Here is a 9,075-nt window from a genome sequence, read left to right on the forward strand (position 1 = left end):
CCGCGGGCTCAGGCAATCCACTCACCTCAGCCTCCCAAAGGCGCGGGATTACAAGCTGAGCCACCGAGCCCGGCTTCTGTTTTGCTTTCTTATCATTCATGTGTTCACTAGAGTGGTGCTTTTAATTTCCTTCAAGAACTTTTCCTTTGCATTCCCAGCTTGACTATTTGGCCCAAGAGGCCTAAATTTCAGCCTGTCTCAGTTTTCAACATATCTTCCTCACTAAGCTTAATCATTTCTAGCTTTTGTTTGAAAGCGAGAGATGTGCAACTTTCTTTCACTTGAACACTTAGAAACCATTGTAGGTTATTAATTGGCCTAATTTTAATATTGTTGTGTCTTAGGGACTAGGGAGGCCTGAGAAGAAGTTAAGAGAAGGTGGAATAGTCAGAATATACACATTTATTAAGTCCACCATCCTATAAGGGTGTCGTTCGTGGTGCCCGAAAACAATTAAACTAGTAACATCAAAGATCATTGATCATAGATCACCATAACCTATACAATAACAAAAACATTTGAAATATTTACAGAATTACCAAAGTGTCACATGAGGACATGAAGTGAGCAATGCTGTTGGAAAAATGGTGCTAACAGACTTGCTCATTACACAGACCTTACATTTCTAAAAAATACAATATTTATAAATGCAATGAAGCGGAGCACAATAATGAGGTATGCCTATATATTTGGAGGCTGCAGGCTTATCTTTTGGTACAAATGTTTCTGGATGATGAAGGGCCATATCCAGAATTAATGGTGGGGAAGATTTAGCATCACCCAAAAAACCTGGATTTCCAGTTGGATACAGTGACTAGGTGAGATTCAGGTTGTCTCCTGGGGTTGAGGTTTTCACCTGTGACTAGAGAGGCAGAATGTTAGAAATCGCTGTTTAGCAAAATGTGTGCTTCCCTTTCCATGATACAGAATTGTTGCTGGGAAGTGGCTTCCCAGCCAGAGGTTACATATTCCAGCTCTCTTTGTATACAGACAGAGCAATGTGACGACCTCACCAACAGAATGTGAACAGTAGCAAGATGTGTCACTGCTTGGGTGTGCCTTCTCTATATATTCATTCTCTTCCACGATGTCAGCTAGATGCAGAGAACTCCAAGTTCCTAGCATCAAGAGGAAGCACCTGGATCCCCAAACCATTGCACTGAACACACACACTGGACTCCCATAAGCAAAAAATAAATGTCTACTCTATTAACCACTGAAATATGGAAGTTTATTACAGAAGCTCAAGTTCCTTCAACTACTATGATGATCCTTGAAGAGAAAGGAAGGAGGCTAATGCCTGCTATTATGACCTGTGTTGGGTGGTAGAAGACTCAGAGACACTTAGATTGTAAGAGTTTGCCACCAGGAATCCAAGCTCTCCTCCCCTTTTTCATCATCCCTGTGTAAGGTATGTTCTGGACCTTATTCTAGTTGCCTCTCTCAACAGACTCTTAAGTAGTCTTCTAGGTATTAATCTTTTCTTCTTTATAGTCCATCCTTCTCATGTTAGCTCAGATATTGCCTCCAAAAAATGAAATGGACTATGTCACTTCTCTAAAATTACAGCTGACTCCCCCACCTGTCCTACAGGATAAAATCCAAATGATGAAGGGTGGTATACAACACCTTTCATCGCTAATCTTCAACCTTCTTCGGCCTCGTCTCTCATCACTTCCCTACAATTGACAGTGCTAAGCTCCGATCACCAACCAAACCCCTCTATGACATTGCTTTGCACATGCTGTTCCCTCTGCCTAGAATGCGCTCCATCCTCCTCTTTTTCCACCTGGGGAATGCTAACTCATCTTTTTAAATTGAGCTCAGATGTCACTGCATCTGTGAAGTCTTGTCTGACACTCCCACGTAGAAAATGAAACTCTTGACAGTTATGATAAAATCATCAAATTGTGCCTACTATTAGGATGTCTCGAATGTTGAGCAATCTACATGGTTTGATTTTGTTGCTGTTTATTTTGTTTGCTATTTAGTCAGCCTCAAAACTTACCTTTATACTAAAAACTTCGAGAGATCTGCTTTTTCAAAGTAGCCAGTCATGCAGTAGAATTGGATTGACTTTTTTCAGTGGGAGAATATAGTCATAATCAGTACTGCTGAATGAGATTAGTACAGTCTTTTGAACAAGTTTTCTAAAGTTGTGAAGTATTTGAAGGGTAAGGCCCAGGGATGTACGAAATTGTGCAGCCTCCATAACTTTTGTACACCTCATCAGACACCTATGTAAATGAAAAATTTGCTTACTATTATCTGTGACTAGATCCTAGCCTTATTAGGCATAACATATTTTTAAATAGACATTTTCTAAGAATGTAACTAGCATATTTGGAACTTAACCAAGGTTTGCTCACCGTTTTGGAAAGTTATGTCACCAGCTATAATGCTGCTCCTGTTAATTGATTCACTGATCCTGTAGCACACCCACATCTGTTTGCAATTGTTGCGTCACACTCAATGAACACATTTATTTTACTCTTATTTCGAATTGCCAAATACAATAACAAATACAAATAAAAGTGTCACCAATATTCAATTGAGTATTATCTCCTTGGCCAAATTTATCTTTTTATCTCATACAAACTTATCTTCTTATCCAAACTAAGCATTTAAAGAATCAAGCATCTGACTATTTTATTACATCATCTTCTAGTATAGTTATACCTGAGCATACATATATTGATAAACTACTTTTTAAAAAAAATTTTAAGCTTCTATCCTCTTATTTATCCTTCTTTTACAGATAGGGAATTTATATTGATTTTTAAAATACATGTGTAAATAGGTTTTATTATCTATAAGTATCAAGTCAGGAGGGTAAAGGGGACATTACAAAATACTGCTTACAAAAAGAGGGTGCAGAATCTGACTGAAGAGAGAATCATAGCTTTATACACATATTGAAACTCAAGGCAAATGTATTTTCCTCCTCTCGGGATACTTCTGTTATGCAGCTCCTCAGCTGGATTGCTATCAATCCTGCCAATAGTTTATGATATTCTGTTGTGAATTATTTGTCTACACTTGGAGGCTGTGAGTGTATAATGTCTTATTCATATCTATGGCCCAATAACTAGTTTAGGGCTTGGCACAGAGAAGAAGCTCAGTAGATACCTTTAGGATGAAATACCAAAAGTGAATCCTCAGGGGATATGCAGTTCCTGGCTCTCAGGATTGAACTCTGAATCAATTATTTAACACTCTGTCTTTACCAATCTTCTAAAGCTTTCTTCATTTTGTCTTTCTTCAAAGTTAGTAGTGTACAAACGCCCTCTCCATTTTCTCTCCTCCTTGTGGGCCTAGGCAGTACTGCATTCCCATCTGTATCTCAAAAGAGCCTCACACAGAGTAAATCAATAAATATTACTTAAATCAAATGATTCCCTAGGAAAATTGCTATACATTATGGTTGGATTTTTTTAGTACAAACAGTACTGTTTTTTGGACATACTATTGATCAAAAGGGCTTTGGTGGATTGCTCTGAGGACACTATTTAAAGTACTGTCTTTATGAGGAAATGTATACAAAGTCTAAATAACTAAACTTTTATATAATGAGCCAACAGCAGGTTGAAAGTTGGCTATAAAATGTGACTGAACCTGTGAGACCTAATATCTGTGTGAATAATAAAAATGTCAATAAATCATGAGGCTATATCTAAATATTTGATTTTATGGCATCCTGCAGGTAGTATTTAACCATTTTACCTCTCAAATTTAATCCAGTTGATATTTTTTACATAAACAGAAGCAGCATCTATTTAGAAAAAAACTTTTCTAGCCGGGCTCGGTGGCTCAGCCTGTAATCCCACGCCTTTGGGAGGCTGAGGTGAGTGGATTGCCTGAGCCTGCGGGTTCAGACCTGCCTGGGCAGCAAGACTTCATCTCTACAATAAATCAAAAAAATCGGCCGGGCATGGTAGCACATGCCTGTAATTCCGGCTACTCGGAAGGCTGAGGCGGAAGGATCGCCGGAGCCCAGCAGGCGAGGCTGCGCTGGCCGGGAGCGGCCACTGCTCTCCAGTCTGGGCGACTCCAACTCAAAAAAACAAAAACAAAAACAAAAAACTTTTCTTAAATTTTATGTAAATGTTTCTTGATGAAAATTTCAATTTATGAAGTATAGCTTCATGATTTTATTATAATCATTTGCCATTTAATAAATACATTTTAGAAAATATATTAGTAAGTAAATTTGTTAAGTAACTATATTTCAATTTCTATTAAAATATTGGCGTTACATTTTACAGAGGAAAAATGGTGACGTGGGAAAAATTATATTGCAAAGTGAATAGTTTTCTTTTAAAATATGAATATATAATTCTACAAGTAACTAAATTAAAAACATTTGTGATACTATATTTTATTTAAAATATTCACATTTTAAAAAACTGAAAATGAAAAGGAGTTATTATTATAAATTGATCAATGAGAAATCTGTGTCAGCTAGCCTTACTTTCTGTGGTCACTGTAAGGACAATACTTTCCAATGTGTCAGCATTCTGATAAAATCCCACCCACATTTTAAAAATCAGCCTCTAACTAAACTAACTTCTTATTTCAAATTCACATTGTAAATTTTGGAGTTTTCTCCTATTTTAAAAAGTTCCTACTTTTTGTTTTTTCCAAGTATTCCCATGTAGTAATAACCATGGCATCCTTTAGTGAAAAGATATAATTTCAAATAAATCTTTGTTTATAGATTTCATATCTATATAACAAGGGATATTAGTGACAGCTACCCCATAGAGTTGTTGTGAGAATGAAAATAATAATATTTGTAAAATGATGAAAATAGTACCTGGCTTAAGTAAGTGTTTGCTGTAAAAATAAATAATCCTATTTTATTTATATAAATAAAATAGCTATTATTACCTATAATGATAGTATTCAAATTTAATTTAAATTTAAATATTTTAGTAAAATATATTGTTACTATTATTGTTTTCTAACAATTGCCACTGCACAGCCTGTGACAAATTTTCATGATCCTCTTTATGAATTTGTCTTAATTTATTAAGTATAAAATTGTTACAGGCATTTCTGTAGGAAAGAACTATAAATGTGATGCTTCAATTAGTTATTCAAGTTTTTCTTAAAAGTTCTATTCTGTAAAAAAAATTCTTGGAGTTAGGGACTGTCTTCTGTATCTTTTGCATTTGTCACACTCTAGTCAAGCACTCATCTCCTTATACATAGCTAATGAATAATAAAGGAATTAATAAATGAGTGTGAAGGGTTGTTGGACATTAAATCAGATAGCAAAGGTAGGTAAAATTCCATCTATAGGAACAGGCACTTTTCAAGATGATACAAGAGAGTTTGACACACAAACACACACACGTGTGTGTGTGTGTGTGTGTGTGTGTGTGTGTGTGTGCGCGCGCGTGTGTATCACAGAAGGAAATAAGCAATGAAACAGAATGGGCTATAGAGCTAGAGTATGAAATACTTGTAGAATGTAACTAAAAAAATTAAGACTGCTCTACTCCATAAAGTTATTTTATCACTGGAGAAGTAACAAGGCCATAAACTCTAACCTTAAAAAATACTCTGTACTTAAAAAACAAAATCACATATAATGCATTTGGACACTCCACTCCTCTGAAGCCCTTGTGAAAATAATAGGTATCAGGATTTTATGCAGAATCTACTTGAAGAATATAAGCAAATTTCAAAAAAAGACTACATCCTGAAATAAATAAGATATTATTAACCTTATATATTTGCCTTAAAATGTACATGAGATTTCCTATCAAACTTTAAGGATATTCCTTAGGAATGATTCTTTAAGGGACAGCAAATTTCAAGGAACTAATTACTTTCTTATCAAGGAAAAAAATGCATTAGGGCAGAATAAAATAAATCTTGTAGATTTTGTAGATTGTACCAGTAACTTGGTCTGCTTTCATAATATATATACATACACATGTATATTGGTCTCTCTAGAACACCATATCAAAATGCTAGATATACATTCAAGAGAAAATGTTTTTTCAATGCGTAATGAAGGTGATCCACAGACATGCACATTTATAGACATACAGGCAGGTATACAAAAATCCTGAACAGATATGCTTTTAAGCCAAGAAATGTGATGAAACCCCATCCTACCATTTCATTTTTCTAGCAATCCTACTTTTATTATCATACTGAAGATTAAAAGGGCAGGCTGATGTTCACAGTTGCCCTATGGCATAAACAAGGAAGTTTAAAAAGCCAAACAGAAAAGACTGCATAAGATAATTTCTACGAATCCTATCTGAATATTCAGTAAACATGGATGCTTGGAAAGTTGAACTATGGGATTTGGAGAGCGATGAAATGTGAAATAGTTTTAGCGGATGCATGAGTTGATTCTAATCAGAAAAACAGGAGGAAAAGAAAAGAAAGGCAATGAAAAAGGAAGATGTGATGATAAAAACTCTCAAAGTGGCAAGCAGTAGAGTTATTTTCTGGAGTCAGCTCTGTGGGTTTGTGTATGAGAAGGATTTAGGAACACTAACACAGACAGGGAAAGGTGAAGGTTAAAGGTGGAAGAAAGCAAAGAGAACTGCCAAGTGATTCACTCCTTTCTCCAAAAGTCTGTGTAGTTCCAGAAAAGGAAGAAGAGTGTAGACAGAATTCTATTTGTGGTAAACAATTGGTGTTAACCTGAAGGCAAGAGGAGGGGGAATATAGTATTTACTTTGTGACGGCATATTAACTCTTTTAGGGGACTTTTCATTTAGTGGGAAAAAAAACTGCTTCTATACTGGACCTCTAATATTCTCAGAAAGTCTATTTATCCACACAAGTAAGCACTTTATCCATTCCCTAAGTTAGAAAAAATATCACCTCAAACAGCAATTAAATGCACATGCACATGTCTAACGTGCCAAATTACTGGATTGTTTAAGTTTTGGTTAATCTAAGAACACTCTAGTCTAGATGTTTAAAGATTTTTTTCAAGTATTAAAAGTTAAGCTTTGGACAACTTTATATTTATTGTCACACATATGACCCTATGAGTGAAACAGATAAAGCAAAACTTAATTTTTAAAATATATATGTATATATAATTTTTTAAATGTTTATCCTCTTTGACAAAGTCTTTCCTATAAGTTACGTAGCACTGACAGGTTAAAAACTAGATCTTTGACTGAAATCTATCTTTCGTTTGACCTAGGAAATATAATATCTTGATTGATGTTATTGTCAAATAAACCAAGACACCTCTGTCCCGCACAATACTACCCATTTAAAAAAATGCTTACTTTTCCTTTGACCTTAGCTTTAAAAAAATCAGATTCTCAACAAAATAAAAAATCAACCAATGCAAAAGTGAAAACATGATATGAGATTTAAAATACTGACATTATTGCATGATTAGCAGGAATGTTGAATCAGCCTGAAATTAACCCAGTGTACATCTGTGCATATTACATTTTTTCAATGTAATCTTGCATTTATTATGACTTACTGTTGAACCACTTGTGCAGTCATAAATGTTGCATAAATGGCATGTTCTACCTATTGCACACTGACAATTTTTATGAATGAAAATACATAAACGCTAATAACTCGAGAAAATGGATGGCAGCCTACTATTTTGAAAAGGGTCACCAAGCATCCGGAGAAAAGATGAGGCAAATGGTCGATGTCTTTTGATGCCATTCTAGACAAATGTATGTATTCCCAAGTCCCCTAGCAGAGTGTGTTGGAAACAGCCATGAAGCTCTTCCCTTGGAGACCTGGTCTCCCTCTCCGGAATCGTGCTACAGAACGGAGACCGCGCACCGCTTGAAAAATAAAATGCATACATGTCTCTGCGTTCTGAGGACCGTTCACACTGCAGAGACACCACACTCCCTAAATCCAGTCCCACAAGTGTGTGCATGTGAGCGTGGCATTTACCAACAAATGAACAGAAGGCAACAAGAGCTCGTCTCCTAGAAATAACATTTCCCATCCTTTCCCAGTCAGGCTGCTGGGAAGCTTTTCAGGGGCTAACACTTGAGTGCCTTCCCCACTGGGAAAGAGCCTGACATTAAAAACCCTCTCAGGGCTAAGTCAGCTTTGTGTGTAAGTCCACTCGGCGCCATCTGGCAGTTTCCAATTCCTTTAGCAAGTCAAGTCTGGCTAGGCTGCCGCGATGATTCATTCTCAAAGGAAGACCCCTCGGGGAGCAACCATGCCCCCGCCACTTACCTAGCTCCCACAGACCCCGCTCAGCAGGCGGCACGGGTTCGGGCACCACAAAGGGCTGTGGGATTCCCCGCTCCCTCCGGGGCTCCTCTCCCTGCGACGATCCCCTTCGCCAATGATCTGTCGCTGGCACTCCCCCTCCCCTCCACGGAGAGGAGGGTCTCCCCGGCTGGCTGCAGCTCCTGGCGTGTGTTCCCCCTCTCTTTACATCCCTGACTCTGGTTCACGGTCGCTAGTAGGAAGGCGCAGAGGAGAGGCGGCGGGAGGATGCTAAGGCATCCTTAAAAAGAACAATAATCTTCATCGGTCTTCACCCCCTTCCCCACGCGGGGCCCCCATCCCCCCGCCGCCGGCGCCACCGCCGCCCAGACCAGCGACGGCTGGGATAGAAAAGGAAAAATCGAGCTGGGCTGAGCTCGCCGCGCGGAAGGGGCCGGAAAGCGAGCCGCGCCAGCGGGGAGTTGGCGCTCGCTGGGGCCGCCCGAGGCGCGGCGGCGGCGGCGGCGGCGGCGGGGGCGGAGGGCGGTGGGTGCTTGGTGGGTGTGTGTCTGTGGCGGAGCAGGGCAGAGGCTGCGCGCGCGAGGCTAGGCGGGGCGCTCTGGGGCGCCGCTCCCCCGCCCCGCAGCTAGCCGGCCCGGCGCGCACACACGGCCGCGGCCACCCAGCCTCGCGCTCCGCCTCCTCCCGCGCTCCGCGCACCCGCGGGCTGGAGCGGCCGCCGCCTTCTCCGGCTTCTCCGCCTCCTCCTTCTCCTCCTCCTCCTCGGCGCTCGCCGCTCTCGAGCTGGGCGGCGGGGCGGGGCGGCGGGGCTGCGCGGCCGGGCGCCGCCGGGGACGCCCGGGCTTGGCCTCGCGGCGCTGGGGCTGTGCGCTC

General features: G+C 39.8%; 1 protein-coding gene across 1 annotated transcript in view; it reads right to left on the bottom strand.

The window, feature by feature from the left end:
* LOC103271523 (potassium voltage-gated channel subfamily B member 2-like) overlaps nucleotides 1-8,669 on the bottom strand; it is a 70,128-nt gene extending 61,459 nt beyond the window's left edge. Inside the window, exon 1 of the mRNA XM_021717718.1 lies at nucleotides 8,206-8,669. The gene's annotated coding sequence lies outside the window, so the exon portion shown is untranslated. The remainder of the gene's footprint in view (nucleotides 1-8,205) is intronic.
* Nucleotides 8,670-9,075: the final 406 nt, after the last annotated feature.

The sequence above is a fragment of the Carlito syrichta genome, unplaced genomic scaffold (genome assembly GCF_000164805.1).
Source record: "Carlito syrichta isolate Samal-C Ts95f unplaced genomic scaffold, Tarsius_syrichta-2.0.1 Scaffold109686, whole genome shotgun sequence".
Taxonomy (NCBI): Eukaryota; Metazoa; Chordata; class Mammalia; order Primates; family Tarsiidae; genus Carlito; species Carlito syrichta.